A 15,618-nucleotide genomic window follows, 5' to 3' on the forward strand; every position below is an offset into this window, starting at 1 on the left:
AGGACAGTCCAGAAATTGCAACTTGTTGCTGATTTTTTTTGAACCACTTGGGTTTGGATATTGAAAACAATTTCTTCTGTATAAATGTAGCCTTGTGAATCTAGTTTTCAATTCCACCAACCATTCCTGATTTGAGTAAATACAAAGCCAGATATGGCCTTTTTGCTGAAGTGTGTCAGAATTGAAATTCTGGAAAACAAAGCTCATCAGTCCTTAAGTTTGTGCGAACTTCAAACTTTTATTTCTTGAGCTAGGAACATCGGAATTGTGACGACCCCACCTCCCCCTAAGGCGTACCAGAAGGTTTGGCGGACCGCCTGCCCAACTCTCGCCAGGACTCACTCACTCGAATCACGTGCACACACACCAAGCACCATTAATAATATTCGCAATTCAAGCTTATAATTTACATTGATAGAAATCAAGGTACAAAGTCTCGATATACTTAAACTAGTTCAAAATATATACAATCCAAGTACAAAATGTTCCATTCGAGGAATAGCGCGAGTACAAAACCAACATTCAAAACAAAGTCTAAAGTAACTAGACTACGCTAGCCTTTACACTTCTCACGCTTCACTCGTACCCCTGTAAGGAAAACAAATAGCGTGGTGTGAGCTAAAAGCCCAGTGAGGTTCCAAATAGCAAATTGACCATTATTTATAAGTACTAGTTTTCGATATAGCAAAGTAACGAGCATGAAAAGTTCATAAAAGTGAGCAATAACACTTCAAGTAGCAATCTCAAAATGAGCGAGTGTAAAAGTTTTCAGAAGAAACAATAATCCAATAAACAATAATCATTCCAAAGCATAAGGATACGGATGGCTCTCAGGAGCCAACTTCCATTCATCATCAGGGCTTGATCACATAGTAGTTGACACTCCGTCAACTTTCAAGTAAAGGAACCAATCCAGTAGAACACCACTTACACTACTCTCCGTCCACCATTCACACCCCCTACTGGGCCCAAAATCCTCAATAAACATGGGTGGTAATACTCGAGTATACCAATTAGTCGAGGAGATATCACTCCACTCGACAAAGCAAGAGACCCAGGGCTCGTTACCCAACCGACCAAGCCCCTGCCGGCTCGACTAGAGTAACTTGCCACAGGGTTTCTGGAATTCCAGGAAGTGCGCGCATCATAACATGTATGTCAAGTCAATTGCAACAATAAACAAGTATATATCATGTAAGGGCAAGTGCGATAAAGTACACTCTTGCCCTAACAATTCACGCATGTGGCATGTAATCATATTGGCACGTATCAAGTACAAGTATCAAGTTCAATTCAGTATTTGAAAGCACTCACCAAAAGATATAGTGCTTTTACTGGTCACTTTCAGGTTATACTCCGAGTTCGGAGTCCAAATCTGCGATAAAACTCAATTTGAGAACTTTGAAACATGACTAGAGTTCGAAACTTAGACGTTTCGTTCAATAAGAATCAAGAAATTGAAATTCACTCGGACAGTAGTCAAGAAATTACAAACTATTTGCTTTCACTAAGATGTGGTATTGAAGGGATTACATACAATTTGGGCACAAAAATAAGACAAATCTTGACCTCTCATTTTCCTTAGCCACCTCAAAATCAGAAATAAAGTCACTTGATTGGTCCTGAAGATGAGCCAACTGGAAATGGTGACCCATTACCCAAAACACAGATGCTAAAAGTGAGGAAGAAATCTTCTGTAATTTGGTATTATTCCAAGAAATTCATCATGAAATTTTCTTGGAATAATGAAAATTGTTCTTTTCAGAGTTAATGTAAGGAACGGAATAAAAGTCAGACCCTTTTCTTTTCCAAATCAAACATTCTATCCCTAATTGTCCCTTTTGAACCTTCAGAATAAAACACCTTGTTTGGCAACCCCTGAGAATCGCAAACCCCACACTGGGGCAAGTTTGAGTTGAAAAAGAAAGAAAAGTCCCAAAAGGTGAAAGGTGATAAAGCAACAAAATCAAAAGGAAAAAAAAGAACCTCGGTTAAGCATAAATTGGGGCAAATTTTTGAAAAAGTTCACAAGAATGGCAAAAGGCCAAAAGAAAAATCAATCGAAAAAAGAAACAGATGAAAAGAGCCTTAATTGAGAATAAACTGGGCAAATTCTGATTTATCCCTAAAATAGGGTTGGCGCAATAATGCGATCTCGGATTCTTCGAACCGTTTTTGAAATCCGCTTTCATGTCTTAACTTTTCTAAGCACCCCACCTGACCCCATTACAAAAGACGAAAGTCCTGAATTCTGTTCTTTGCAATGACCCTGTCAAGAAAATTTCTGATGCCGAAAATTTTAGCTGCATTTCTGAATTACTCGGGTATGAGGTTGACCCTACTCACCCTGGAAAACCCACCAGGTCGAGGAAAAGAAAAGGAAGCAAAAACAAAGCAAGAAAAGTAAATGCAAGAAAATGCAGAAAAATTCAATGCTGAAGTCCCTGGTGAATGATGAGAAAAATGCAAACAAAGTCTGAGATCTTGGAGTTCAAAATATGGGCAATTTTGGAAAAGAGCGATCTTCGGTGCAATGTCCTTGAAAATCTTATTTCTTTAACTATCGTTTTCATGCCACATTGCAAGCTCATAAAGTCCATCGTTGACTTATCCTTCATGACAACTTGAAGTAAGGGCTATGCTTCTGAGGAATCCCTCAATTATTCGGGATCATAAGACTATAACCTGTTTTCACATGTTTTAACTATCGTTTCTACCCATATGTTGCAAACTTAAAGCTTATGTGTTGACTAAGTTTTCTTAACAAATGAGGATGACAAACTATTTACTTTCAGTAAGATATGGTATTGAAGGGATTACATACATTTTGGACACAAAAATAAGACAAATCTTGACCTCTCATTTTCCTTAGCCACCTCAAAATCAGAAATAAAGTCACTTGATTGGTCCTGAAGATGAGCCAACTGGAAATGGTGACCCATTACCCAAAACACAGATGCTAAAAGTGAGGAAGAAATCTTCTGTAATTTGGTATTATTCCAAGAAATTCATCATGAAATTTTCTTGGAATAATGAAAATTGTTCCTTTCAGAGATAATGTATGGAACGGAATAAAAGTCAGGCCCTTTTTTTTTCCAAATCAAACATTCTATCCCTAATTGTCCCTTTTGAACCTTCAGAATAAAACACCTTGTTTGGCAACCCCTGAGAATCGCAAACACCACACTGGAGCAAGTTTGAGTTGAAAAAGAAAGAAAAGTCCCAAAAGGTGAAAGGTGATAAAGCAACAAAATCGAAAGGAAAAAAGGAGAACCTCGATTAAGCATAAACTGGGGCAAATTTTTGAAAAAGTTCACAAGAATGGCAAAAGGCCAAAAGAAAAATCAATCGAAAAAAGAAACAGATGAAAAGAGTCACAATTGAGAATAAACTGGGCAAATTCTGATTTAGCCCCAATATAGGGTTGGCGCAATAATGCGATCTCGGATTCTTCGAACCGTTTTTGAAATCCGCTTTCATGCCTTAACTTTTCTAAGCACCCCACCTGACCCCATTACAAAAGCCGAAAGTCCTGACTTCTGTTCTTTGCAACGACCCTGTCAAGAAAATTTCTGATGCCGAATATTGTAGCTGCATTTCTGAATTACTCGGGTATGAGGTTGACACTACTCACCCTGGAAAACCCACCAGGTCGAGGAAAAGAAAAGGAAGCAAAAACAAAGCAAGAAAAGTAAATGCAAGAAAATGCAGAAAAATTCAATGCTGAAGTCCCTGGAGAATGATGAGAAAAATGCAAACAAAGTCTGAGATCTTGCAGTTCAAAATAGGGGAAATTTTGGAAAAGAGCGATTTTCGGTGCAATGTCCTTGAAAATCTTATTCCTTTAACTATCATTTTCAAGCCACATTGCAAGCTCATAAAGTCCATCGTTGACTTATCCTTCATGACAACTTGAAGTAAGGGCTATGCTTCTGAGGAATCCCTCAATTATTCGGGATAATAAGGCTATAACCTGTTTTCACATGTTTTAGCTATCGTTTCTACCCATATGTTGCAAGTTTAAAGCTTATGTGTTGACTAAATTTTCTTAACAAATGAGAATTACAAACTATTTGCTTTCCCTAAGATGTGGTATTGAAGGGATTACATACAATTTGGGCACAAAAATAAGACAAATCTTGACCTCTCATTTTCCTTAGCCACCTCAAAATCAGAAATAAAGTCACTTGATTGGTCCTGAAGATGAGCCAACTGGAAATGGTGACCCATTACCCAAAACACAGATGCTAAAAGTGAGGAAGAAATCTTCTGTAATTTGGTATTATTCCAAGAAATTCATCATGAAATTTTCTTGGAATAATGAAAATTGTTCTTTTCAGAGTTAATGTAAGGAACGGAAAAAAAGTCAGACCCTTTTCTTTTCCAAATCAAACATTCTATCCCTAATTGTCCCTTTTGAACTTTCAGAATAAAACACCTTGTTTGGCAACCCCTGAGAATCGCAAACCACACACTGGGGCAAGTTTGAGTTGAAAAAGAAAGAAAAGTCCCAAAAGGTGAAAGGTGATAAAGCAACAAAATCAAAAGGAAAAAAGGAGAACCTCGGTTAAGCATAAACTGGGGCAAATTTTTGAAAAAGTTCACAAGAATGGCAAAAGGCCAAAAGAAAAATCAATCGAAAAAAGAAACAGATGAAAAGAGCCTCAATTGAGAATAAACTGGGCAAATTCTGATTTAGCCCTAAAATAGGGTTGGCGCAATAATGCGATATCGGATTCTTCGAACCGTTTTTGAAATCCGCTTTCATGCCTTAACTTTTCTAAGCACCCCACCTGACCCCATTACAAAAGCCGAAAGTCCTGACTTCTGTTCTTTGCAACGACCCTGTCAAGAAAATTTCTGATGCCGAATATATTAGCTGCATTTCTGAATTACTCGGGTATGACGTTGACACTACTCACCCTGGAAAACCCACCAGGTCGAGGAAAAGAAAAGGAAGCAAAAACAAAACAAGAAAAGTAAATGAAAGAAAATGCAGAAAAATTCAATGCTGAAGTCCCTGGTGAATGATGAGAAAAATGCAAACAAAGTCTGAGATCTTGGAGTTCAAAATAGGGGCAATTTTGGAAAAGGGCGATCTTCGGTGCAATGTCCTTGAAAATCTTATTTCTTTAACTAACGTTTTCAGGCCACATTGCAAGCTCATAAAGTCCATCGTTGACTTATCCTTCATGACAACTTGAAGTAAGGGCTATGCTTCTGAGGAATCCCTCAATTATTCGGGATAATAAGGCTATAACCTGTTTTCACATGTTTTAGCTATCGTTTCTACCCATATGTTGCAAGCTTAAAGCTTATGTGTTGACTAAGTTTTCTTAACAAATGAGGATGACAAACTATTTACTTTCAGTAAGATATGGTATTGAAGGGATTACATACATTTTGGACACAAAAATAAGACAAATCTTGACCTCTCATTTTCCTTAGCCACCTCAAAATCAGAAATAAAGTCACTTGATTGGTCCTGAAGATGAGCCAACTGGAAATGGTGACCCATTACCCAAAACACAGATGCTAAAAGTGAGGAAGAAATCTTCTGTAATTTGGTATTATTCCAAGAAATTCATCATGAAATTTTCTTGGAATAATGAAAATTGTTCCTTTCAGAGATAATGTAAGGAACGGAATAAAAGTCAGGCCCTTTTCTTTTCCAAATCAAACATTCTATCCCTAATTGTCTCTTTTGAACCTTCAGAATAAAACACCTTGTTTGGCAACCCCTGAGAATCGCAAACACCACACTGGGGCAAGTTTGAGTTGAAAAAGAAAGAAAAGTCCCAAAAGGTGAAAGGTGATAAAGCAACAAAATCAAAAGGAAAAAAGGAGAACCACGGTTAAGCATAAACTGGGGCAAATTTTTTAAAAAGTTCACAAGAATGGCAAAAGGCCAAAAGAAAAATCAATCGAAAAAAGAAACAGATGAAAAGAGTCACAATTGAGAATAAACTGGGCAAATTCTGATTTAGCCCCAATATAGGGTTGGCGCAATAATGCGATCTCGGATTCTTCGAACCGTTTTTGAAATCCGCTTTCATGCCTTAACTTTTCTAAGCACCCCACCTGACCCCATTACAAAAGCCGAAAGTCCTGACTTCTGTTCTTTGCAACGACCCTGTCAAGAAAATTTCTGATGCCGAATATTTTAGCTGCATTTCTGAATTACTCGGGTATGAGGTTGACACTACTCACCCTGGAAAACCCACCAGGTCGAGGAAAAGAAAAGGAAGCAAAAACAAAGCAAGAAAAGTAAATGCAAGAAAATGCAGAAAAATTCAATGCTGAAGTCCCTGGTGAATGATGAGAAAAATGCAAACAAAGTCTGAGATCTTGCAGTTCAAAATAGGGGCAATTTTGGAAAAGAGCGATCTTCGGTGCAATGTCCTTGAAAATCTTATTCCTTTAACTATCATTTTCAAGCCACATTGCAAGCTCATAAAGTCCATCGTTGACTTATCCTTCATGACAACTTGAAGTAAGGGCTATGCTTCTGAGGAATCCCTCAATTATTCGGGATCATAAGGCTATAACCTGTTTTCACATGTTTTAGCTATCGTTTCTACCCATATGTTGCAAGCTTAAAGCTTATGTGTTGACTAAATTTTCTTAACAAATGAGAATTACAAACTATTTGCTTTCACTAAGATGTGGTATTGAAGGGATTACATACAATTTGGGCACAAAAATAAGACAAATCTTGACCTCTCATTTTCCTTAGCCACCTCAAAATCAGAAATAAAGTCACTTGATTGGTCCTGAATATGAGCCAACTGGAAATGGTGACCCATTACCCAAAACACAGATGCTAAAAGTGAGGAAGAAATCTTCTGTAATTTGGTATTATTCCAAGAAATTCATCATGAAATTTTCTTGGAATAATGAAAATTGTTCTTTTCAGAGTTAATGTAAGGAACGGAATAAAAGTCAGACCCTTTTCTTTTCCAAATCAAACATTCTATCCCTAATTGTCCCTTTTGAACCTTCAGAATAAAACACCTTGTTTGGCAACCCCTGAGAATCGCAAACCCCACACTGGGGCAAGTTTGAGTTGAAAAAGAAAGAAAAGTCCCAAAAGGTGAAAGGTGATAAAGCAACAAAATCAAAAGGAAAAAAAGAGAACCTCGGTTAAGCATAAACTGGGGCAAATTTTTGAAAAAGTTCACAAGAATGGCAAAAGGCCAAAAGAAAAATCAATCGAAAAAAGAAACAGATGAAAAGAGTCACAATTGAGAATAAACTGGGCAAATTCTGATTTAGCCCCAATATAGGGTTGGCGCAATAATGCGATCTCGGATTCTTCGAACCGTTTTTGAAATCCGCTTTCATGCCTTAACTTTTCTAAGCACCCCACCTGACCCCATTACAAAAGCCGAAAGTCCTGACTTCTGTTCTTTGCAACGACCCTGTCAAGAAAATTTCTGATGCCGAATATTTTAGCTGCATTTCTGAATTACTCGGGTATGAGGTTGACACTACTCACCCTGGAAAACCCACCAGGTCGAGGAAAAGAAAAGGAAGCAAAAACAAAGCAAGAAAAGTAAATGCAAGAAAATGCAGAAAAATTCAATGCTGAAGTCCCTGGTGAATGATGAGAAAAATGCAAACAAAGTCTGAGATCTTGCAGTTCAAAATAGGGGCAATTTTGGAAAAGAGCGATCTTCGGTGCAATGTCCTTGAAAATCTTATTCCTTTAACTATCATTTTCAAGCCACATTGCAAGCTCATAAAGTCCATCGTTGACTTATCCTTCATGACAACTTGAAGTAAGGGCTATGCTTCTGAGGAATCCCTCAATTATTCGGGATCATAAGGCTATAACCTGTTTTCACATGTTTTAGCTATCGTTTCTACCCATATGTTGCAAGCTTAAAGCTTATGTGTTGACTAAATTTTCTTAACAAATGAGAATTACAAACTATTTGCTTTCACTAAGATGTGGTATTGAAGGGATTACATACAATTTGGGCACAAAAATAAGACAAATCTTGACCTCTCATTTTCCTTAGCCACCTCAAAATCAGAAATAAAGTCACTTGATTGGTCCTGAAGATGAGCCAACTGGAAATGGTGACCCATTACCCAAAACACAGATGCTAAAAGTGAGGAAGAAATCTTCTGTAATTTGGTATTATTCCAAGAAATTCATCATGAAATTTTCTTGGAATAATGAAAATTGTTCTTTTCAGAGTTAATGTAAGGAACGGAATAAAAGTCAGACCCTTTTCTTTTCCAAATCAAACATTCTATCCCTAATTGTCCCTTTTGAACCTTCAGAATAAAACACCTTGTTTGGCAACCCCTGAGAATCGCAAACACCACACTGGGGCAAGTTTGAGTTGAAAAAGAAAGAAAAGTCCCAAAAGGTGAAAGGTGATAAAGCAACAAAATCAAAAGGAAAAAAGGAGAACCTCGATTAAGCATAAACTGGGGCAAATTTTTGAAAAAGTTCACAAGAATGGCAAAAGGCCAAAAGAAAAATCAATCGAAAAAAGAAACAGATGAAAAGAGTCACAATTGAGAATAAACTGGGCAAATTCTGATTTAGCCCCAATATAGGGTTGGCGCAATAATGCGATCTCGGATTCTTCGAACCGTTTTTGAAATCCGCTTTCATGCCTTAACTTTTCTAAGCACCCCACCTGACCCCATTACAAAAGCCGAAAGTCCTGACTTCTGTTCTTTGCAACGACCCTGTCAAGAAAATTTCTGATGCCGAATATTTTAGCTGCATTTCTGAATTACTCGGGTATGAGGTTGACACTACTCACCCTGGAAAACCCACCAGGTCGAGGAAAAGAAAAGGAAGCAAAAACAAAGCAAGAAAAGTAAATGCAAGAAAATGCAGAAAAATTCAATGCTGAAGTCCCTGGTGAATGATGAGAAAAATGCAAACAAAGTCTGAGATCTTGGAGTTCAAAATATGGGCAATTTTGGAAAAGAGCGATCTTCGGTGCAATGTCCTTGAAAATCTTATTTCTTTAACTATCGTTTTCATGCCACATTGCAAGCTCATAAAGTCCATCGTTGACTTATCCTTCATGACAACTTGAAGTAAGGGCTATGCTTCTGAGGAATCCCTCAATTATTCGGGATCATAAGGCTATAACCTGTTTTCACATGTTTTAGCTATCGTTTCTACCCATATGTTGCAAACTTAAAGCTTATGTGTTGACTAAGTTTTCTTAACAAATGAGGATGACAAACTATTTACTTTCAGTAAGATATGGTATTGAAGGGATTACATACATTTTGGACACAAAAATAAGACAAATCTTGACCTCTCATTTTCCTTAGCCACCTCAAAATCAGAAATAAAGTCACTTGATTGGTCCTGAAGATGAGCCAACTGGAAATGGTGACCCATTACCCAAAACACAGATGCTAAAAGTGAGGAAGAAATCTTCTGTAATTTGGTATTATTCCAAGAAATTCATCATGAAATTTTCTTGGAATAATGAAAATTGTTCCTTTCAGAGATAATGTAAGGAACGGAATAAAAGTCAGGCCCTTTTCTTTTCCAAATCAAACATTCTATCCCTAATTGTCCCTTTTGAACCTTCAGAATAAAACACCTTGTTTGGCAACCCCTGAGAATCGCAAACACCACACTGGGGCAAGTTTGAGTTGAAAAAGAAAGAAAAGTCCCAAAAGGTGAAAGGTGATAAAGCAACAAAATCAAAAGGAAAAAAGGAGAACCTCGGTTAAGCATAAACTGGGGCAAATTTTTGAAAAAGTTCACAAGAATGGCAAAAGGCCAAAAGAAAAATCAATCGAAAAAAGAAACAGATGAAAAGAGTCACAATTGAGAATAAACTGGGCAAATTCTGATTTAGCCCCAATATAGGGTTGGCGCAATAATGCGATCTCGGATTCTTCGAACCGTTTTTGAAATCCGCTTTCATGCCTTAACTTTTCTAAGCACCCCACCTGACCCCATTACAAAAGCCGAAAGTCCTGACTTCTGTTCTTTGCAACGACCCTGTCAAGAAAATTTCTGATGCCGAATATTTTAGCTGCATTTCTGAATTACTCGGGTATGAGGTTGACACTACTCACCCTGGAAAACCCACCAGGTCGAGGAAAAGAAAAGGAAGCAAAAACAAAGCAAGAAAAGTAAATGCAAGAAAATGCAGAAAAATTCAATGCTGAAGTCCCTGGTGAATGATGAGAAAAATGCAAACAAAGTCTGAGATCTTGCAGTTCAAAATAGGGGCAATTTTGGAAAAGAGCGATCTTCGGTGCAATGTCCTTGAAAATCTTATTCCTTTAACTATCATTTTCAAGCCACATTGCAAGCTCATAAAGTCCATCGTTGACTTATCCTTCATGACAACTTGAAGTAAGGGCTATGCTTCTGAGGAATCCCTCAATTATTCGGGATAATAAGGCTATAACCTGTTTTCACATGTTTTAGCTATCGTTTCTACCCATATGTTGCAAGTTTAAAGCTTATGTGTTGACTAAATTTTCTTAACAAATGAGAATTACAAACTATTTGCTTTCACTAAGATGTGGTATTGAAGGGATTACATACAATTTGGGCACAAAAATAAGACAAATCTTGACCTCTCATTTTCCTTAGCCACCTCAAAATCAGAAATAAAGTCACTTGATTGGTCCTGAAGATGAGCCAACTGGAAATGGTGACCCATTACCCAAAACACAGATGCTAAAAGTGAGGAAGAAATCTTCTGTAATTTGGTATTATTCCAAGAAATTCATCATGAAATTTTCTTGGAATAATGAAAATTGTTCTTTTCAGAGTTAATGTAAGGAACGGAATAAAAGTCAGACCCTTTTCTTTTCCAAATCAAACATTCTATCCCTAATTGTCCCTTTTGAACCTTCAGAATAAAACACCTTGTTTGGCAACCCCTGAGAATCGCAAACCCCACACTGGGGCAAGTTTGAGTTGAAAAAGAAAGAAAAGTCCCAAAAGGTGAAAGGTGATAAAGCAACAAAATCAAAAGGAAAAAAGGAGAACCTCGGTTAAGCATAAACTGGGGCAAATTTTTGAAAAAGTTCACAAGAATGGCAAAAGGCCAAAAGAAAAATCAATCGAAAAAAGAAACAGATGAAAAGAGCCTCAATTGAGAATAAACTGGGCAAATTCTGATTTAGCCCTAAAATAGGGTTGGCGCAATAATGCGATCTCGGATTCTTCGAACCGTTTTTGAAATCCGCTTTCATGCCTTAACTTTTCTAAGCACCCCACCTGACCCCATTACAAAAGCCGAAAGTCCTGACTTCTGTTCTTTGCAACGACCCTGTCAAGAAAATTTCTGATGCCGAATATTTTAGCTGCATTTCTGAATTACTCGGGTATGAGGTTGACACTACTCACCCTGGAAAACCCACCAGGTCGAGGAAAAGAAAAGGAAGCAAAAACAAAGCAAGAAAAGTAAATGCAAGAAAATGCAGAAAAATTCAATGCTGAAGTCCCTGGTGAATGATGAGAAAAATGCAAACAAAGTCTGAGATCTTGGAGTTCAAAATAGGGGCAATTTTGGAAAAGGGCGATCTTCGGTGCAATGTCCTTGAAAATCTTATTTCTTTAACTAACGTTTTCAGGCCACATTGCAAGCTCATAAAGTCCATCGTTGACTTATCCTTCATGACAACTTGAAGTAAGGGCTATGCTTCTGAGGAATCCCTCAATTATTCGGGATAATAAGGCTATAACCTGTTTTCACATGTTTTAGCTATCGTTTCTACCCATATGTTGCAAGCTTAAAGCTTATGTGTTGACTAAGTTTTCTTAACAAATGAGGATGACAAACTATTTACTTTCAGTAAGATATGGTATTGAAGGGATTACATACATTTTGGACACAAAAATAAGACAAATCTTGACCTCTCATTTTCCTTAGCCACCTCAAAATCAGAAATAAAGTCACTTGATTGGTCCTGAAGATGAGCCAACTGGAAATGGTGACCCATTACCCAAAACACAGATGCTAAAAGTGAGGAAGAAATCTTCTGTAATTTGGTATTATTCCAAGAAATTCATCATGAAATTTTCTTGGAATAATGAAAATTGTTCCTTTCAGAGATAATGTAAGGAACGGAATAAAAGTCAGGCCCTTTTCTTTTCCAAATCAAACATTCTATCCCTAATTGTCCCTTTTGAACCTTCAGAATAAAACACCTTGTTTGGCAACCCCTGAGAATCGCAAACACCACACTGGGGCAAGTTTGAGTTGAAAAAGAAAGAAAAGTCCCAAAAGGTGAAAGGTGATAAAGCAACAAAATCAAAAGGAAAAAAGGAGAACCTCGGTTAAGCATAAACTGGGGCAAATTTTTGAAAAAGTTCACAAGAATGGCAAAAGGCCAAAAGAAAAATCAATCGAAAAAAGAAACAGATGAAAAGAGTCACAATTGAGAATAAACTGGGCAAATTCTGATTTAGCCCCAATATAGGGTTGGCGCAATAATGCGATCTCGGATTCTTCGAACCGTTTTTGAAATCCGCTTTCATGCCTTAACTTTTCTAAGCACCCCACCTGACCCCATTACAAAAGCCGAAAGTCCTGACTTCTGTTCTTTGCAACGACCCTGTCAAGAAAATTTCTGATGCCGAATATTTTAGCTGCATTTCTGAATTACTCGGGTATGAGGTTGACACTACTCACCCTGGAAAACCCACCAGGTCGAGGAAAAGAAAAGGAAGCAAAAACAAAGCAAGAAAAGTAAATGCAAGAAAATGCAGAAAAATTCAATGCTGAAGTCCCTGGTGAATGATGAGAAAAATGCAAACAAAGTCTGAGATCTTGCAGTTCAAAATAGGGGCAATTTTGGAAAAGAGCGATCTTCGGTGCAATGTCCTTGAAAATCTTATTCCTTTAACTATCATTTTCAAGCCACATTGCAAGCTCATAAAGTCCATCGTTGACTTATCCTTCATGACAACTTGAAGTAAGGGCTATGCTTCTGAGGAATCCCTCAATTATTCGGGATCATAAGGCTATAACCTGTTTTCACATGTTTTAGCTATCGTTTCTACCCATATGTTGCAAGCTTAAAGCTTATGTGTTGACTAAATTTTCTTAACAAATGAGAATTACAAACTATTTGCTTTCACTAAGATGTGGTATTGAAGGGATTACATACAATTTGGGCACAAAAATAAGACAAATCTTGACCTCTCATTTTCCTTAGCCACCTCAAAATCAGAAATAAAGTCACTTGATTGGTCCTGAAGATGAGCCAACTGGAAATGGTGACCCATTACCCAAAACACAGATGCTAAAAGTGAGGAAGAAATCTTCTGTAATTTGGTATTATTCCAAGAAATTCATCATGAAATTTTCTTGGAATAATGAAAATTGTTCTTTTCAGAGTTAATGTAAGGAACGGAATAAAAGTCAGACCCTTTTCTTTTCCAAATCAAACATTCTATCCCTAATTGTCCCTTTTGAACCTTCAGAATAAAACACCTTGTTTGGCAACCCCTGAGAATCGCAAACCCCACACTGGGGCAAGTTTGAGTTGAAAAAGAAAGAAAAGTCCCAAAAGGTGAAAGGTGATAAAGCAACAAAATCAAAAGGAAAAAAGGAGAACCTCGGTTAAGCATAAACTGGGGCAAATTTTTGAAAAAGTTCACAAGAATGGCAAAAGGCCAAAAGAAAAATCAATCGAAAAAAGAAACAGATGAAAAGAGTCACAATTGAGAATAAACTGGGCAAATTCTGATTTAGCCCCAATATAGGGTTGGCGCAATAATGCGATCTCGGATTCTTCGAACCGTTTTTGAAATCCGCTTTCATGCCTTAACTTTTCTAAGCACCCCACCTGACCCCATTACAAAAGCCGAAAGTCCTGACTTCTGTTCTTTGCAACGACCCTGTCAAGAAAATTTCTGATGCCGAATATTTTAGCTGCATTTCTGAATTACTCGGGTATGAGGTTGACACTACTCACCCTGGAAAACCCACCAGGTCGAGGAAAAGAAAAGGAAGCAAAAACAAAGCAAGAAAAGTAAATGCAAGAAAATGCAGAAAAATTCAATGCTGAAGTCCCTGGTGAATGATGAGAAAAATGCAAACAAAGTCTGAGATCTTGCAGTTCAAAATAGGGGCAATTTTGGAAAAGAGCGATCTTCGGTGCAATGTCCTTGAAAATCTTATTCCTTTAACTATCATTTTCAAGCCACATTGCAAGCTCATAAAGTCCATCGTTGACTTATCCTTCATGACAACTTGAAGTAAGGGCTATGCTTCTGAGGAATCCCTCAATTATTCGGGATCATAAGGCTATAACCTGTTTTCACATGTTTTAGCTATCGTTTCTACCCATATGTTGCAAGCTTAAAGCTTATGTGTTGACTAAATTTTCTTAACAAATGAGAATTACAAACTATTTGCTTTCACTAAGATGTGGTATTGAAGGGATTACATACAATTTGGGCACAAAAATAAGACAAATCTTGACCTCTCATTTTCCTTAGCCACCTCAAAATCAGAAATAAAGTCACTTGATTGGTCCTGAAGATGAGCCAACTGGAAATGGTGACCCATTACCCAAAACACAGATGCTAAAAGTGAGGAAGAAATCTTCTGTAATTTGGTATTATTCCAAGAAATTCATCATGAAATTTTCTTGGAATAATGAAAATTGTTCTTTTCAGAGTTAATGTAAGGAACGGAATAAAAGTCAGACCCTTTTCTTTTCCAAATCAAACATTCTATCCCTAATTGTCCCTTTTGAACCTTCAGAATAAAACACCTTGTTTGGCAACCCCTGAGAATCGCAAACCCCACACTGGGGCAAGTTTGAGTTGAAAAAGAAAGAAAAGTCCCAAAAGGTGAAAGGTGATAAAGCAACAAAATCAAAAGGAAAAAAGGAGAACCTCGGTTAAGCATAAACTGGGGCAAATTTTTGAAAAAGTTCACAAGAATGGCAAAAGGCCAAAAGAAAAATCAATCGAAAAAAGAAACAGATGAAAAGAGTCACAATTGAGAATAAACTGGGCAAATTCTGATTTAGCCCCAATATAGGGTTGGCGCAATAATGCGATCTCGGATTCTTCGAACCGTTTTTGAAATCCGCTTTCATGCCTTAACTTTTCTAAGCACCCCACCTGACCCCATTACAAAAGCCGAAAGTCCTGACTTCTGTTCTTTGCAACGACCCTGTCAAGAAAATTTCTGATGCCGAATATTTTAGCTGCATTTCTGAATTACTCGGGTATGAGGTTGACACTACTCACCCTGGAAAACCCACCAGGTCGAGGAAAAGAAAAGGAAGCAAAAACAAAGCAAGAAAAGTAAATGCAAGAAAATGCAGAAAAATTCAATGCTGAAGTCCCTGGTGAATGATGAGAAAAATGCAAACAAAGTCTGAGATCTTGGAGTTCAAAATAGGGGCAATTTTGGAAAAGAGCGATCTTCGGTGCAATGTCCTTGAAAATCTTATTCCTTTAACTATCATTTTCAAGCCACATTGCAAGCTCATAAAGTCCATCGTTGACTTATCCTTCATGACAACTTGAAGTAAGGGCTATGCTTCTGAGGAATCCCTCAATTATTCGGGATCATAAGGCTATAACCTGTTTTCACATGTTTTAGCTATCGTTTCTACCCATATGTTGCAAGTTTAAAG

General features: G+C 37.5%; 1 long non-coding RNA gene across 1 annotated transcript; it reads right to left on the reverse strand.

Annotated features, from left to right (window-relative positions):
- Positions 1–383: 383 nt before the first annotated feature.
- On the reverse strand, positions 384–1,375 carry LOC140035980 (uncharacterized). Its single transcript, XR_011839875.1, has 2 exons — positions 1,315–1,375; positions 384–588 (listed from the first exon to the last, which is right to left on the reverse strand). It is a non-coding gene; the product is annotated as an uncharacterized lncRNA (long non-coding RNA).
- Between the last annotated feature and the right edge of the window lie 14,243 nt (positions 1,376–15,618).

This window comes from Coffea arabica, chromosome 2c, assembly GCF_036785885.1.
Source record: "Coffea arabica cultivar ET-39 chromosome 2c, Coffea Arabica ET-39 HiFi, whole genome shotgun sequence".
Taxonomy (NCBI): domain Eukaryota; kingdom Viridiplantae; phylum Streptophyta; class Magnoliopsida; order Gentianales; family Rubiaceae; genus Coffea; species Coffea arabica.